Source organism: Zeus faber, assembly GCF_960531495.2.
Source record: "Zeus faber genome assembly, chromosome: 20".
NCBI classification, from domain to species: Eukaryota; Metazoa; Chordata; class Actinopteri; order Zeiformes; family Zeidae; genus Zeus; species Zeus faber.
This window is the reverse complement of record NC_137207.1, coordinates 5,911,970-5,931,230: the sequence shown is the minus strand read 5'-3', so window position 1 is coordinate 5,931,230 and position 19,261 is coordinate 5,911,970. Positions and strand designations below refer to the sequence as shown.

The window sequence follows — 19,261 nt, the reverse complement described above, 5'->3', positions numbered from 1 at the left end:
GTCGAAGCAGGTGGGGGCGTCACGGAGGTGAACTTCTGGAGTCCGACATGGGAACCTCGACTCCAGCACCGCGCTGGGTTCCAGTTCAGTGAGGAGGTAAGAAATGCACCGAGCGGGGGCTGCATCGCTGGGACCGGGCGATACACAGTGATATTGATATGAGACCAGCTGTCTGTCCTCGGCTTCGGCTGTCGAAATATCGTGATACAGTCAAATGTTGTTTTTAAAGCTGCATTAAAGTGAAGTAATGCTATGTTTTCCTTGATCGTTCTAGCTGTTATCCCCATAATACACACGTTATTGCTATATATATTTTTGTCAATATCGCCCAGTCCTATCGATTAGTCTTTAAGGTCACGATTTGAAATGGTTTTTTTTTTTGGTATCGTCACATCGTGATAATTGGGATATTTTTTTTCCAACTTAGCAAGGCTCGTGGTTATTTCATATATTTCCTTATGCTGCGTCTTCATGCCTTGCCCATATCATATCGTCATGTCGCGACAGAAAAATCTGTATGCCAAATTAACGACGACAAGGAGACGTAACCCAACGGTCCTCTTATGTTTAATATGAATATACTAATATATAATGGACTACAGATTGATTTGCAAGCGTGCCTAAATCACATGCATCCTATAGTGCACTAATTCTCAACCTTTTTCCACATCAAGGACCCTCAATTCGACTTGCGTTAGGCCACAGACCCCATTTGATAAGACCCCCAACCTGAGAAGATCTGTAATGTTAGATATGATTGAGTCCAAACATCCCACCCGTTTATACTATAGTTACAGTTCAGTCAAACTATGTTCAAAACCGCCATTATTCCCTAACGGGGGAGGGCTAATGTCTTAATGTAAACGAAACAATATTAACTTTGCTGCAGACCCTCCGGACCCCCGGAATCTCTTGGGGTCATCAGAACTGACGTTCTGGTTGAGAACCACTGCAACCACATGCTCTCTCTCTCTCTCTCTCTCTCTCTCTCTCTCTCTCTCTCTCTCTCTCTCTCTCTCTCTCTCTCTCTCTCTCTCTCTCTCTCTCTCTCTCTCTCTCTCTCTCTCTCTCTCTCTCTCTCTCTCTCTCTCTCTCTCTCTCTCTCTCTCTCTCTCTCTCTCTCTCCTCTCCCCCACAGTCCAAATGACAGGGGGGGGGGACACTTGAATACTATTACATTCAGAGAATGATATATTCTCGAAAAGTAATTTCAATATCTTCCATGCAAATATACTAAACCCCTAAATCATCCTGATACAAATTGCATTGATTTTTTTTCCACTGCGCAGTTGTATCCCTGCACGTGTCTCAAACCCAGTCAGTACCAAAATGTTTGTTGTCGATTCCGTAGCTCATTGCACACGGTGAAGCGAAAACATCTGGTTGTTTCGTGTGTGAACCGTGAGCGCGATTCAAAGTTTACACGTACCTGAATGTGGGAACGGGTATACTCACACACGCGCGCACACACACACACACACACACACACACACACACACACACACACACACACACACACACACACACACACACACACACACACACACACACACACACGTCTATGTCTATTTCAACGATGACATTTGTTTGTTTCCTGTGTATAACTGAAAATTCTCTCTTCTCATGTGGTGTTTAAGGGCTGTGTGTGTGTGTGTGTGTGTGTGTGTGTGTGTGTGTGTGTGTGTGTGTGTGTGTGTGCTCCTGTGTGCATTTCTTTCTCTGTCTTTCTTTTTGTCTCACTGTGTGCACAGGGCAGGCACGCCTCAGATGCTGTGCTTAAACAAGTTTCAGCCTATTTTGTGTCAAACCGGGAGCAACTGAAATGCACTGCTGTACGGGATGTGGACTGTATGGGGGTACCAGGGTAGGGGAGATGCGTGTGTGTGTGCAGTGTATGTATATAGGGTGATCCCTATCTAAAGCAGTATTTTCACAAAAGCTTTTTATTTTTGTCTTTCTGTAACCACTGTGTTTACAAGCTGCCGTTTATCATTCTTGTGTTTTACAGCGCCACACTGAACTTGTAGGGTGTTAGTCATGAATAAACTCCATGACTACCCTAAGCTGAGTCATGGATTATAAATAGACCTTAAATAGTTATGATAAAATCTTGTGGAAAAATTACTTAGTAAATTAATCTAGTCATTTGATTTGTACTATCATAGATGGTTCTGATAGGCGGCAGTGGCTCAGGAGGTAGAGAGTGATTGGAAGATTGATGGTTCGATTCCCTGCTCCTCCTGGTAGCATGCTGAAGTGTCCTTTGAGCAAGACACTTAACCCTTAACTGCTCCCGATCAGCCTTGCATGGCCATCGCTCGCGTTCTAAGTCGCGTTCACTTTTGAAAAAAGCGTCTGCTTCATGACATAATGGTAGGGTAGTGCTATGCTGGCTCTGATAGTGTTTTTTACTAACTACTGGACAAAATCAGGAAACTTATTGCAAAACTTCTTGCTTTGGCTCATGACTCTGAAGAGAAGAGATTTACGACCTTGGTGTGGAAATTTGGTATTCAATTTCCCATCAATTTAATTAATTGGATACCATAAAAGTATTGAATGGCGATAATCGTCGCTAAATTACAGCAAGTTTAAACCTTTTCCTCTGGCCATGTTAGGCGACAGGTGAGGGGAGGAGTGAGGTATAATGTGATTGAGTCAGTGGGGATCACGTATGGCTTGTTTTTCCCCCCCAAACACTGCCTCCCTGTTAAGCTCGGAAGGCCAAATGATCAAGATTTGAGCTGATCCCCTAGTGCACTTGGAAGAGATTTTTGTAATCCTCTTTGTAAATCTAATTTTTTCTCTCTGTAGATCTCTTTCTCCCTCTCAATCGGTCTGATGTTCTCTCTTTGTCTTGTGTCACACTCTCTCTTTCTCCTATCTTTGTCTGTCTTGTTTTCGTTTGGTATCGTGGATAATAGTCTTTCTGTGCCCTCCTGTTTTAGTGGGTAATTCCAGGTTTAGAAAGTACAGGGCTGATGGTTTTGCTCCATTGGTGAACTGAGCCGGCAGATTTCACCTATGTTGGGGAAGCTTACTTCAAAGGCATTGCTTTGCAAGCCACCAATTACTTCAAGTTCAAGTTCAAGTTCAAGAGATTATTTGTCACATACATGGTCATACATATTTGCACCGAAATGTCATGACACTTGGTGACTACGCACAATAAGCTCTATAAGCTCTAAAAATACTAAAATGTGCGTAATCGACACGAGGTGCTCGCGCAGACGGTCGCAAGGGGTTGGCGCGACAATCGCAATTCTGCCTTCTATAATTATATAATAGAATTAATTGTCTGCGTCATATTAAACATACATTTAAAGAGTAGAAGTCGCACCATGTCACAAAGCTTCAAATGTCTCACATTGTGCTTTCCTACCTAGGAACTATCCCTGCTACTAAGTATGTAGTAGGAACTATCCATGACCTATTGGTTTCACAGATATTGATATTCAAATAACGACCAAACAAACGGCAGGTTTACAGATAAAAGAGTCAACAGTCACTTCCTCCAAACTTTATAGTTGAGAGATCAATGTAAATAAGAGATAACGTCCAGACGGTGAATACGTGTAAATAACCTCCTGACAGGGACCAGGTCAGACTGAACACAAAGTAAAACCATGTATACATTAAAACAATAGATAATAATCATGATAGTAATGATAAATAACCTCCTGACAGGGACCAGGTCAGACTGAATACACAGTAAAACCATATAGACATTAAAACAATAGATAATAATCATGATAATAATGATAAATAACCTCCTGACAGGGACCAGGTCAGACTGAATACACAGTAAAACCATATAGACATTAAAAAAATAGATAATAATCATGATAATAATGATAAATAACCTCCTCACAGGGACCAGGTCAGACTGAATTCACAGTAAAACCATATAGACATTAAAACAATAGATAATAATCATGATAATAATGATAAATAACCTCCTGACAGGGACCAGGTCAGACTGAATACACAGTAAAACCATATAGACATTAAAACAATAGATAATAATCATGATAATAATGATAAATAACCTCCTGACAGGGACCAGGTCAGACTGAATACACAGTAAAACCATATAGACATTAAAACAATAGATAATAATCATGATAATAATGATAAATAACCTCCTCACAGGGACCAGGTCAGACTGAATACACAGTAAAACCATATAGACATTAAAACAATAGATAATAATCATGATAATAATGACAAATAACCTCCTGACAAGGGACCAGGTCAGACTGAATACACAGTAAAACCATATAGACATTAAAACAATAGATAATAATCATGATAATAATGATAAATAACCTCCTGACAAGGGACCAGGTCAGACTGAATACACAGTAAAACCATATAGACATTAAAACAATAGATAATAATCTTCACACTGAAGGAAGTTGAACTACAGCAAAGCTAGGCAAGGGAGAAATCTAGTTGGGTTCACGAAAGCTACTTAGAAAATTTTGTTCAAACTACTTTATAAAAAAAAAAAAGATCAAATTGACAAGGTACATGTGATGCGAAATTTCAACAAAATATAATACAAAAACATGCCAGCTAAAAATGCCCACTCATTTACCCTACTATCCATGGGAAAGTGCAAGGAATATCAGCTTTGGTTTCGTATACAATGTCCATCAGTCAGACACATGGCCTCCAGAAACTAGAGGGTCCGGGTCAGGGTGTTGCACCAAGCATCAGTTAGCCAGGTAACTTCTAAAATAGCATGCAATAACTCCTCTGAACATTTAGTAATAAATAGCAATAATCAATACTCATGACTAAGGCTGGGCATACCGACACAGCTCTCAGGATGAAAGAAAGAGTGGATGTGGCTATTCAAAGGGGGTTCAATTACAGTTAAGAAGCACTTGTAAAATAAAAATAGAAAATTATTTGTTTTTTATGGCCCAAAATTGTTTGTAGTTTCAGTCGTTAACTACACAAAAAATGGCAAAAAAAGTAATTGAACTACTTGAATCACTATGCAAATATGAATGTAGTTAAACTACTGTACCAACAAGCTACTGCAAAATGTAGTTAAACTTCTAGTTTAACTACATGTAGTTCACTACTCCAACACTGGATTTCACTCTATAGTTAAACCTCTGTGTTGTGCTACTTTCCAAATCAAACACTCGAATACCGTGGAGGAATTTTACTTTTTGTGCCCATTGCACATGGTAGCCTTCCCGGAAGGGAGATCTCTGTTCCAAGTTTCTAGATTTCTTCCTTTTACTTTCTGGGCTCTTGAAAGTCTTTCCATGTCCACCTGAAGGCCTATTGAGTTAATGGGTACATATAATATTGACTACCTCTCTCTTATCCCCTTTATCTTCTTTCAGTTTTCACTTTTAAAATAGGCCATATCTCCCCTATAGAGATTGCGGTCAAATTAGAGAAGGAAAATAATAGGCAGACGAAGTATTAACGGTGCCACGAGTGACTGAATGTGAAGGTCAGAATCCGGACGTAAACTGTATGTCAGTGGGCTCACCCATGGATTCTGGGAAGGATGTTGGGTTACTGTGTGGTGGGTGGATGCCCATTAGCACTAAGTGCTATGTGGCTGTCATGTGAATTCCCAAACTAAAGCATTGCATAAATGGAAAACAGTCTGTCACAAAGACTGGGAAGTTAGTTTAACTATAGTCTAGCCTTTAAAGGGGGTCAAACATTCTCCTAACTTGTCTTCAATGGCCCATTGACAACAACACTGTCCTGTCTGGCTGCCAAAGTTCTCCTGGGGGAGTCTGGGGTCTTTCTCTGGAGACACTGAATGAAGCCCCTCTCTGTGTCGGCGAGACGACAATTATGAACCTCCATATTTCCTTTATAAATATTCTTTTCAGGGCCCACTGGCCTCCTACTCACTCCCACTCCCTTCGCCGTCGACCGCATCTGTGGACAATTATGATTAGCTTTTCATACAAGCCAGTCCAACACAGGAAGTTCTTATGCAAGGTTTCTCAACACAAGGCGGCTGGCCCGGGACGGAGGGATGGTAGGATGGTGGGGAGTGGTTGAATGGCTGGTGAGTGGGTCTATTCATGTCTGCAGGCGGATACTTGCCTGGATTGGATTTATTGTGACATTGACTTTCCTGTCACCAGACTGCTGAAAGGAAGTGGATCCATGTGAGGGTCAGCTGACTGGGCTGGGCAATATGGAAGAGTTTATTATCATGATGATCATATTGAGATTTAAATGAGATATAAATCACAGTACAGTATCTGTATCAATTCAAAATCCAAAGCTGACTGCTGTGGTTGATCACATTGAATTATGTAGTAATTTAAAGGTTGTCTCCAGGATTTATTTTTGCACTTTTGATCTATTTAATGTTTTTTCTATGACGCCTCCTGCTCCAATAGATCGATTCCACATTTCTGATGAATAACCAATCTTGGCACCAAAAGTTGAAAATGATGGAATGACCTGCTCACCGTGAAATAAAGCCTCTTTTCTTTGTACTCGTTAAGCCTCTTTTAGACTCATCCGACTGCATCTTGTTGAAAGTCAGCCTTCAACATAGAAAAATCCTCCGCAAAGCAAATTATTTTTCCATAATTTGAGAAATATGACGTCCCATCATATCATCATCATTACTGTAGATTAAATGCATGACGATACCATTGAGAAACAATAAATTTGAGTATCGATTTATTGCCCAGCCCTAATTGGACCGTGTGCCCGCTCTCTGTATTCCCATCCCTTTCATCGCATCGCTTGCTCACGTTGATTCACGTTGTTATCTCTGGCGTTGTATCAACTTCTCTATTTGTCCGTACTTGCCTTCTCATGAGCTCAGTTGACGTCACCTTTCATGGCCCAAGTTCTGTTCCCAAGTCAAGTTCGCATAAAGCCAAAAACGGCCAAAATGCCGGGATGTGTTCTCGCCCAAAATATTGAGGCTCCATTCAGCGAACTGGATTGACCCAGATGTCGCATTCAGTGGTGCTCTCATACAAAAAAAACCCAATGGGGCGACCAAATGGGGCCAACCCAAATCTTGAGGAGGATGTGAGACTTTCCACTAAACCCCCCTGCAACGTATCCACTGGGACAATAATAGGGATGCAAATGTAAAGGAATTTCCTTCATCTATAGTTGTTAACCTTAACAAACCATCGTCGATTTATTGACAACATAAAAGCTAATGACGTCACCAGGGGGTGGTGCCCTGGTGCGTGGGGTCCTACGCCACGTTGCGCACCTCCGAGATTTTGTGACGGGGCGCGAGGAGCGTTTCTCCTTGTTTCACGTAATTTCATTTCAAAATGGAGACGTTTGAGGATACAGGAATATTTACATCCCGTCTTTGCACGAGTTTAATATTTAAACTTTTTTCCGTTCTCTGCAACAGAATGAGCTGTATGTTACAAAGCAGATCAAGTGTGGTACAGATACAGTATTGACAACAAGATGCTAATAAAAGTATTAAATATTACTAAAATTCTTATATATAAACAGACACAAAATTATTTTGTTTAATATATTTTATTGGAGTCATCGCCATAGCAGCATATCCCTTGTTTGGTTTTACCGACTGGTACCTCTCCCTCGCTCATGGTCTTTTTTTCCTCCCCCTTACCGTTCAGAAAGTGCTGTTATCCCGTTCCCGTCTACCGTGTTCCATTTGAACACAGCATTAGTTGTTGAGCAACAATAAACATAGTTTACTGGCATGCAGCCATATTTGTTGTTCGTCGTTCTTCCGGAAGCCTCCGTCTACTTCTACTACTAGTGTTCTTGCTCCAACGGGCATTTTTGTCTCAATTACCCCCCCTGTAGTTCTACTTACTGGAGTACTACTTCCTGGCTGGCTATTTCTATTCTCGAAACGCCCTACGCCCCACAAAGACTCCCGTTGATACAATAACAACAAGACAGACTATTGATTAAACGACTATTAATCGATAGTAGATTAATTGTTAACATCCCCATTCAACAATGGTGTCTACTAGGCTTGGGCCGATTTAGGATTAAATCCATCGACCGTGATTGACATTGATGACTGATGTTTTGTTTGTTGTATTTATCCAGCAGGAAAAATCTGAGGATTGAAATGGTGTAAGTGCAATTTACCGTGTTCTGAAACTGTGGAGAGGGAGAGAGGCTCTCCCCCTCTCCACTCGGCGCTGTCGAGTAACCACTGATGATCGGGTCTCACTTTCTCTCTACAGTCCCGTACAAAGACTTTTAGGGGCAGGTGCTAAAAAAAAAGAAAAGGCACATCGGACCCCAGACCCGGCTCTTGGCATTTTGCCGCTATGGGCAAACGGAGCAGCACAGTGGAGCCGCTGTGTGCACATCACACGTGCGAGGTTCATGAGATGTTCCTCATGAATATATCTTGGCCAGACAATCCGCTACCTTGACACCCATTAATTTAGATTTAAAAAAGTGTGCCTGGTAAGAAGGGCACCGTGGGGTCCATGGGGCAGGTGCTCGGACACCCCCACCCCCCACCCTGCACGTACCTCCCACTCAATATGCAAATCTTGTGATTTCTTTATTATCCCTTTCCACTCTCTCGTTTATATTGCGGATACGTCCAAATACTTGGAGTATCAACGCAACAGCAATTATATATTAGCAATTATATATGCTATTCTCTGAGTTAGGTTTACGTTTTTCATTTTCCATATACAGTAAGTAAGAAACTACATACAAAAAACAAAAAAATAAATGAATCGAAATCTTTCTCCATGAGATTATATTATTTGTTGCTGGATTGCAGATCATGGGCACCGGGGATGACGGGGTGTCTCCTCCCAGTGATCAGCGCTCCGCCGTGCTGCTGCGTTTGCCAAGAATGGCAAAATGCCGAGGACCGGAGCTGGGGAGGTCCATGTGCCTTTTCTTTTTCTTTTTTTTTAGCACCTGCCCCCCTTTACAGTCCCGTTTCTGTACAAGACTGTAGAGGGGGGAATTGAGGTCTGGAGTAGTTTTTCAACAGCGCAGAGAGGGTGAGCCTCCGCCCTGCGGCCCCCCCCCTCTCTCCAGTTTCAGAACACGGTAAAACTGCACTTACACCGTTTCCAATGCTCGGATTCCTCCTGAAAGGGTAAAAAAAAATTAAATAAAATTTTCTGTCATTAATCAAACTACACTCCGTGCACGAAGATCCGCATGAAAGTAATTAAATGGCACACGATAGAGACGTCATCAACACGCGACACGCCCACTCGCTTGCTATGTATGATCCGGACAATTACCTGCTCCGTTCACACATACCGCTCAATTGGATTTTACACAGAATTTTTACTAGGGCGCTGGCTCGGTAAAGTCCGGGTAATGTCGGAGTTTAATGATTCTGACATTTGCGTTCGCACATACAGTACAACTCCTCTTGGTAATGTCCAGATAATTTCAGGTTTACAGTGCATGTGTGAAAGCAGCTTAAGATAGTTATCGTAGCCGAATGGACTGATGGGTAGTCCAGATGGGGAGTTACTTAATGAGAACAACTAATTTAACTGCAGCTTGGGTGGTTGAAGCACTAATCTCTTCCTGCTTTAGTGGCTGCTTGTTAGCCAGCGGCAAAAGACTGTGGGCATATCAGTCAGCGTGCGTTTGTCAGGGTATTTAAATGTGTGAAATCTGTCAGTTCTTTCCTTAAATGATCAATGGATGAAAAAAAGTTCAGACTCCATTGATTCATTCTTACAGTATGCGCTTTCATGAGCTACAAACTATTTCCGTTGTTGTTTCCTAAATGTTGTCTTTATAGTCTTGCCTGTTGCATTGTTTGATTAAAAAAAAGTCTTAGAAGATTTCACATTCTAAAGGATTTCACAGCAGGAAACCACAGAAAATCTTTGATTTCACTGTCAAACGGAAGAGAGGGACAGGGGTGTCTCTCTACCTCTACTCTACCTTCCTCTACTCTACCTCGCTACTCTATTCCACTCTACCTCCCCTACTCTATTCTACTCTACATCCCTCCACTCTATTTTACTCTACCTTCCTCTACTCTATTCTATTCTACCTCCCTCTACTCTATTCTACCCTACCCCCCTCTACTCTCTTCTACTCTACCTTCCTCTATTCTATTCTACCCAACCTTCCTCCACTCCATTGAATTCTACCTCCCTTGACTCTATTCTACTCTACCTCCCTCTACTCTATTCTACTCTACCTCCCTCTACTCTATTCTTTAACACTATGTGGACCAGAGATTATCTCACCACATCCCAATGGTTACATTTATTAATAGGATACACCTCAATGGAAAAACTATTAGCAATTTCCAAAAACAAGGTTGATTCATTTAATGAAATGTGCGCTACTTTTATCACTGACATAACTTATCACTGACATAACACCAAACACCACAATGTTGTGGTGTTTGGGGCATGTGGGGGTCTTCCTGTTCTCGTCGGGGCTCTGCGGCAGTGGGGCATCCTGTGGTCTGGGGGGATCCCGGGGACTCCAGCGCACTCCACCAAACCAGGGTCTGCGGGGCAGGAGGGGTGCGAGGGGGGCGGCTGTCGGCCTTTCGTGGCCCCTGGGGGGGCTGCTTGAGTTGCGGATGTGGGTTGGAGTGCAGGGGGCGGCTGTCGGCCTTTCGCTCCCGCTGCATGGCTTCCCTGTGGTGCTAGGGGGCCCTCCACCTAGGGGCTAGGGGCCTGGCTCTGGGCCTCCGGTCCGTACCTGGCATCCCCGGCCTGGGTTCTCCGCCTGCTGCTGTCCCTTGTACCTGTGCTTGGGGGTGGATTGTATGTATGCGCCCCTGGGGTGCGGGGTCTCCTCGTGCTCCCTGGGACTGGGTTATGCTCCTCGGGGCCGGGCGTGGGGGTTGCTCCTCGGGCTTCCGGCTTCTCTGGCGGCCGGGGGTCTTCTGTGGCTGCTGGGCGGGGTGCTCGGTGCTTTCCTGCAGCCGTGAGGTGTCTATGCAGCTGCGGAGCGCGAGGGGGGCTTCGGGGCCCTTTCTGGTTTTATTTTTAATTGTCTCACCCTTGGTGAATCTCCCCCTCTTGGAGTAGTGATGAGTTGTTTATAGACCCAAACATGGTAAAATAGTTCTAGTTTCTCCAAAGAGGGGGGTTGGTGGTGGCTCTGTATCACAAAAAAATGTGCTCTTTTCATTCTATAGATTGTCCACAGGACAGAGTTATTGCAGCAGTTCTCGATTGTTTAAGAATTTATAAAGAGTTGCATTGCAAGTTGAGAAGTTGAACTCCACTTGCAGACTAACTCTGTCCTAGATGCAATAGCATACAAATACTCTGTGCTGTATGCCTAGCATGCTGATAGCACAGGTAAAAAAAACAAAACAAAAAAAACAATGTGGACGTCATTTGCTGTATGTGTTTTGCAAATTTTAATGATTTATTACTTCGGAGATGCTCTTATGATCGATGGGTTATAATGGCCATAGACATAACCGTGAGGGATTACCTCAATTCAAACACCATTTAGGCGGTAAGGCTCAATGAAGCTTACTGGCTTATACATGTCATACCGGGCTATAAGTGTCATTTCCACCTCTCCTTGCAGTGGCCCTCGCTCCCTCAGGGGGTGAGGGACCGTGGACTCTTTGGAGGTAGGCAGAAACTGGTGCCCACGCAAACACGGGGCAAATACGCAAAAATCCATGCAGACAGAAAGAAAAAACAAAGCCGGTCTCTGCGGCTCCCAAACAGTAGCTCCACCAGCTGCACCGCTGTGCTGTTTCCTGTTCTTTTTCTATGGCTTCAAAGCTTTTTATTCTTTACTTCTCTCTTCCTCTTCCTTTACCCCACCACCCACTTCACACCAACATCCACCTGTAATCTTGCCATTTTGGCTTCTGTGTCTGACTCGTGTGCCTTTCACACTACCCGATGGCATGCAGGCTGTTTCCCTGCTAAAGGGCTTCTGTCAGGTCCTCTTCCAGCTCTTTGCTGGAACATGGGCATAAGAATCATTACGTCTTTCCATGTTTGGATGTCTGGCTGCCAGTGGTGCCATGAGGCATTGGAACAACTGTTGTGGCAAATGGAATAATGCATTTTCTTTAATGACTTATTCCATGAAGCCAGTTTTGCTTTATGTTAAGGTTTCAATCTTAGAGTTTATTGGTCATGACATTGAGTTTGCTTTCCAAAACTGTAATGGAAAGATTTGTTTTCATCCAGCTTTAAATTAGCCCAAATTCATTTCAGCATTGCTAAGCAACATGGAATTTATAACACAGTTTATCTAGTCTCACTAACCAAGTTGGAGTAATCCTACTTTTTTAAGGGTCATAAAAGCTTCAAAAACCAATGGCGGTAATTTTATTGGTGCATTCAAAGGAATTGAATAAAACTTTTAGGTTAGTCTCTTCCCAAGATCCTAGTTCATGACTCCTTTATCTGAAATGCACAGGGAAAACAAAATTCAGGTTAAGCAAATATGCCTTTGACTCCAATCAACTCTATCGTGAATTCACCTTTCAGGATTTAAAACTGACGGACGGAAAAGCAGATTAAAGATTGTTGAATTTGTTTGTCGAGATTGTTGAAATAACTCAATACTGACCTCTTTTTCACCCACACGTTTTTCTTTCTAAGTTTATTGAGATAACTTTCCATATGTCCAATTCGTGTGATTGTCAATCCCTCATGTTTACCGATACATATGAGTGCACACATGAGTGCTTCAAAAGTTGTACGAAAGAAATCCATGTCACAAAAACCATACAAAGTGTCTTTGAGAGAAAGAGACAGAAGGAGATACAGAGAAATATGTGTAATGATGTGGCGATGCAGTTATTTGTGCAGTGCACTGTCACTAGACAGGAGGGTGGCGTATGGGCCCCTGCACACAACGAGGTAGTTGTTGGCTCTCCAGGTCATAGACAAAGCAGGGAGGCAAGGAGGAGAGTCTCACTGGATATACAAATAAATAATAGTAATAATCATAATAATATATCGCTTATAGATCCCTCTGATTGCTAATTCCTTAGGTGTTGTGCGTATGGTCAGACAATCTGGACAACTTCACGAGCATAGCTTTAGCCTATACCAATCCTTGAGTGACAAGCATGTGGTGTGAACTGCTCACAACCTGATCTGACTGCTCACCGAGCGCTCGCCAATAGCTTGCAGACGCTGGCGAGATATCGAGCACTTTCACAGCCAATGAAAGCAGACATGGGGTGAGGGTGGGCGGAGGAGTCGAGAAGGAGAGACAGAGAGACGGGAGTGCACAGAGCAGCAGCCAGGAACACACAGCAGACCTATTTTCCTTTTCCTCTCTCGGTTTTTAATATATTTCTTGTTTACATTATATTATTATTATTATATAATTGTTTATATATTTCTTATTTTTTGTGACAAAACTTAGTCTGGAGATCCGACAGAGTCGTCTGGGATTCCTCCTGGTGAAAGATCTTGTAATGTGTGACCCCCTGTCCTCAATCAGTCATGTAGCGTGCAAATCACAAACTGCAAGATTCCCGATCACAAAACAGAAAGTTGTGTAGTGTGAACAGTACAGCAATTGGACAACTTTGAAAGTCGTGTAAGTGTGCCCATGGCATAACATTATTTTGGGATGAGGTTGCTTACCCTGATGCTTTATGAGCTTTCAACATACACTAATTCATTGAACATTTCATGGTATTTTCATCATCTTTTCATCATCAAATAGTGCAGTGACCTTGTAATGTATGCTGTACTAGTACTGTTCATGTACATAAACCATCATTTAAAACAAATTGTTGTAAACATAATTCAAAGGGATTTATCAGACATATTTATTCATAACAGAGAGAAAGGCTCGCTCTGTTCTACATTGATTAATTTGCTCAAACTATGATGAATCCCTTTGAGACGAGTGTGGGCATTGGATTGTGGGTTACAAGATAGAAATACCACCCTGACCGCGATTAGTCACGGTTCCTATCTTCTATCAAGGCTCTGGCAGGCAGAACGGAGCTGGGAGTGAAATTATCTAGAACCGTTTGGGCTCTCTGGACGGAGGAATGCCAGGTATTTCCTCGCTCGCAGTGTCCCCTACAGCTGGCCACCGCTGCATTATGCATCACACTGAGACGGGGTCCGCCTGGCACAAATCAACGGCAGGATGCGACCCGCCCCACTGCCCGCCACCCCCACAGCGGACGATCCTGTTACAAAACTGTCTGACAGAGATTAGTGACGATAGAAAGCAATTTGCTAACTAACAGTCTAACTAACAGTCTATATATATATATATATATATATATATATATATATATATATCAATCAATGCAAAGCAATAGCATACATTTATTGGGTATTTAAACTACATCTGAGCGCTACTTTATTACCCACCGAGGTGTAACACTGTATTGCTGAGGTAAAATGGGAAGTGGGAGCACAAAAATGTGACCGTAATGTTAACATATAAAATGTGAGATGCACCAAGGCCGGTGACCGGAATTGGTCGTTTTTCACCGATAAGATAAATTATCTATTTATTGCCTGACAATATTCCACAATTGTGCAGGCTGCGTGCTACCGCTGTCACAGTGGAGCTCCGCTGGTGATGAAAGGTTCGACTCTTTTTTGAGTGAAAGGAGTCGGTCGATTTGGTTCACTTGGTTTAACACACTGTGAGTGAAGGACTTCCAGTGAACGAGAGTGGAATGAGTCGGCCATTTATTTAATTTTATTTTTTTTGTTTGTAATGATTCCAATTTATTTTCAAAGTACCATATAAATATAATATAAATGTATATTTGCACTTAAAAGTGAAAAAGACTTTGATTTGAAGTTTGAACTGAACATTTCCACGTTAGTTACTGTGTATGTTGTGTTCTACTAAAACTCAGTGAAAGGTACAGGTTGAATTATACTGAAACTTTGTGACAGGCTCACGTTCTATTTTATTGGAACTCAGTGACAGTTTCATGTTCTATTATTCTTCCATAGTAAATAATGGACAATAATAAACAAAATCAGCAATCTCAGTATTGTGATAACCGACAATTGCAACTGTAGTCTGTATGTGCAGCTATCCAATCACGTGAGCGTGATCATGTATTTGTCATCGACCTACAGCATTTCAGAAATTGGAATCTGCAGGTCAGACTTTTAACTCCAGCTTGCTGACGGTGGTATCCATTCAGACACACTGTGTTGTGTTGATTGCTTCACATTTTTGGAAGATTTAAGAATTACGAAAAGTCAATAAATGATAGTTTTTGCTTGCCCTGCATAAAACGAAGCGATGAGATGCAGTATAAAACCTGGTTTATCTTAGGTTGGTGAAAGAGAAAAACAGCAGAGAATGAGACATTTTTAAAGAAGCACATCTATGGGTAAATTTGAACTCATCTGTATTCTAAATTCTACTGTATTCTCTATCTAATACATAATACATTATATTTTAGATATACAAACCTCTTGCCTTCAGCACATTCATTATGTATTTCTCTATGTTGGACAGTACAAGCAAAAAAAACATCACATTTCTGAATTATTGAAGGAAAACACTATTTGGGGGTGTCAGATGTTTTTTCAGGGTGTCAGTCAATTTTATTCGATTTTATTTGATTACATTTTTTGTTACTCTGTCATTATGGATCGTATCGGTCATTCCTTTAGTTTTCATTTTTACTCTTTACTGACGAATGTCTATAAAACATGTTCACCTAATCAAAACATCGGTCTTGCTGTGGTGCGCCGACATGGCGAGAATTGTTATTGTACAAACTGACGAGCCTGCGCATCGATCCCCTCTGCAAGACAGACAAACATTAAGAAATCTCCTAGCCCCGATTCGGCCGATTTGAGGCAGCAAGGGGCCGTCGGAAAGGGAGCCGTGCTGCATTGAGTGCTTGTCCACGCCCCCTTGGTCCGCTACATACCCCAACCGCCTGACTTAGGACGGGGAGCCACCCCCCCCCCCCCCCCCCAGTCCGGACAGAGGGTGAAAGCACGTTGCAGGAGGTAGTAGCGGAGGGAACCGAGGGACTGAGGGATGCCGCTCCCAGGTGCTGCTGTGAATGGTTACGTCGTAAAGGTAGGCCGCGGCGTTTGCTACATGCGGACACAGGAGTCCATGAGTCTCTGAAAGGTGGTTGGGGCACCGAACAACCCGAATGGAAGTGTGCAAAAGTGGTAAAAGCCGAACGGCCATGCCGAAGCGGAGAAATCCGATTATTCCTTGGACTCCTGAGACAAGGGAATCTGCCAGTAGCCCTTGGTTCAATCCAGTGTCGTGAAAAAACGAGCCGTACCTAAACGGTCGAGAACAGCGAACCCTCCCTCCATTCTTTTATTAGGTTCAGGTGATAAATCTGTGTCGACCCCTGCCTGTCAGACCGTTCAACCTCATAATCGACTACACCAACCCGCCGTGTGACCACAAAAGGCCCTTAGCAATTTAGAGCTGGACATAGGGAGCAACACTAACACCGTGTCTCCCGGTGGGAATTGTCTCCCCCGGTCATATAAGAGGCACTGAAGTTCCTGAGCCCAGAGCAAATTCTCCTGTGATAACGGCCGAATCAGCGTGTGTAACTTTGCTCTCAGGTACATAACATACTTTTTGTTCTTACTGGTGCTAGGATCTTACTCCCAGTTTTCTTTGATTAGGTCTAGCACCCCCGGGTCTCCTGCCAAAGAGGAGTTAAAAATGAGAAAATCCCGTGGAGGCCTGGAGAACCTCACCGCAAACATCAGGGGGTCCACACACTTGTCCCAATTACGGCTATCATTGTGTACAAACTTATGAATCATGTTTTTCAGCGTTTGATTAAAGTGCTCCACGTCTGGGGATGGTAAACACTGGTCCGAATAGAGTGGACGGCCAGTAACACGTCAACTTCCCAAATCGACGGGATAAAAAATCTGCCCAAATGCCCGGCCAATAGAAGCGGGCTATTATCTGCTGTCGTGTTTTATCGTGACCGAGGTGACCGGTCATCGGGTTATGGTGAGCCGTCGCCTGGAAGACATGGCATTTTCCGGCGGCTCTTCGGCACCAACAACTGGGTTATCTCCTCTCCTGTCTGAGTGTCATGGCTCACTCGATATAAAATACACCGATAAATAACGGGGATGGTAGCTCAGGCGGTAGAGCTGGTGCTCTAGTGATCTAAAGGTTGCTGGTTTGATCCCAGGCTCCTCCTGCTAGCATGCTGTAGTGTCCTTGAGCAAGACACTTAACCCCTAATTGCTCCTCATGGCTGCGTCCGTCGGTGATTGAACAATTGTAAGTCGCTTTGGATAAAAGCGTCTGCTAAATGAAATGTAATGAAATGTAATGTAATACGGGTGAATGAACACGGCGTCTGGGCGCATCAATACAGTACCTTTAACTAACCCTCAAAGGCGTAGGGTGTCGTCTTGGGACTGCTCCAGCGGAAAATCGTCAGACGTATGGAAGGTCAAGGGGACCGAGGGAGATCCCAATTGGGATTCCGCCGCCCCTGCACCCGTCCTGCCCGCTGACGACCCTTCTGGGTCACCACGCGCCACACAACACTCACATCTCCCTACCAACCGTGAACGCACTCCCCCAGCCCCTCTTATCAAGGTGTCCAGGCCAATCCGTGCCTAAAATCAGGGAGTGCGACAGGCGGGAACTAACCGCAGCCTGTACCCTATGCTTTTTTCCCTATTTCTCTATGAATTTCAAGCTGGACGTTTGACCACACCCCTTGGTCCGCCACAGTAGTATAATGTCGGTAATAATTGGGGCACGTAACTAAAATGATGACGTCAATCACATTTTTTAGATTGACAAAATTTAAGGCTGCCAACCATAGTTGTGTGTGTGTGTGTGTGTGTGTGTGTGCATTCGTGCATGTGTTTGTGTGAATCTGCCAGTGCATTTAATGTCTTTATGAGCAGAGACAAAGCATCCCATTGGCTGGCAGAGTAACGAATTACTCACTGTAATTTTGCTTTGGTGACAACTAACAAGAACACAGACCGTTCCTTTAAAGACGGTCCTTTAAAGCTGCTGTTTCTACAGATGTCGTAAACTTCTGCTGGTCTGTGAGACATTGAAAGACTTACGCTATTTGAACAATACATCCATTATCCAGAACATTAAAAATTTTAAACTGGTTTCAATCATTGGAAAATGTAGGATGATGTCATTTTTGTGGCCATTCTGTCATAACCCAGAAAGAAAGAAAGAAAGAAACAGTATTTAATTGTCACACGACACTCCACAACACATGCTTGCACACACACACACATGCACATGCTTGACGGTGGCCGGTGAAATGGCTCCTCTGCTTTTGACCCATCGTGGCTTGTCCTTCCTCCGGGGGCACAGCCAGGAGCAGTGGGCAGCATACATGGACGCGCCCGGGGACCAGGTGATAAGTGTCCATCGCTGGTCAGACGATGATGGGTGCATGTTTTTGGTGGGGTTCCTTACTGATGTGAGGTGGAGGAAACCCCATGTGAACACGGGGAGAACATGCAAACTCCACACAGAAAGGCTCCTGTTTTGGAAGATAACCCGCCGGAGCACGGTGCCAACAGCGCCCCAGGCGGGAATCGAACCCAGGACCTTCTTGCTGTGAGGCAGCAGCCACACGGTGGCGCAGAGGGTCCCAAAGCGTCCCAAAGCGTCCCAAAGCGTACATGCTTTCATGTATTGACCCACATGCAAGGGCATCCAATAAATATCTCCACTGTTATTTCAACCAAAAACGAAAGCCTCTCTGCCCAGGCACCCTTTAATGGAAAAAGGACATGAACAATCAGAATATTAGCTACGTAGATACATCAGTACAATGCAGCTCATGTTGACTGGATCCCAAATCACTTCCTGAGATTCCCGATAAGGATCAAGGTAAATAGACTGGAACATTTAATGTCCTGATTAAATTCGCCATATGGCTGCTCTTGGATATGAATTAGGAAATTGGAGCAGTGATTCATTTGCGTTCTTCACTGTTTCGCTCTTTCGGAATGTAGTTCTGACGTCATTCCCTGCCAGGGTTTATAATATAATACAGCGGATGATAATGTGAGCTTATCGAAGACACTGAGTGACACTGGATGACTGACTTCACCCAGTACTGTACGCTTTTCATCCTGACACACTTTCGCATCAGTAGCCCCCCGTGTACGGCCTTTCTGTCTGTGTCATATAACATGTGATGTGTATGTGTTATTTGTTGTTATCGTCCTTTGGATTGTGTGACATACATGTGTATATAGCTGTATTAATTGTAACCTACCAAGCAAGGGATTACAAGGGGACTCCATTTAGCTGAATCTGGTTCAATGCACTAAATGGAAAAGATGGAAAAGAC

General features: G+C 43.3%; 1 protein-coding gene across 1 annotated transcript in view; it reads left to right on the top strand.

Annotated features, from left to right (window-relative positions):
- rhbdf1b (rhomboid 5 homolog 1b) overlaps positions 1-19,261 on the top strand; it is a 46,809-nt gene continuing 27,548 nt past the window's right edge. The window contains exon 1 of the mRNA XM_080020754.1: positions 1-96. The gene's annotated coding sequence lies outside the window, so the exon portion shown is untranslated. The remainder of the gene's footprint in view (positions 97-19,261) is intronic.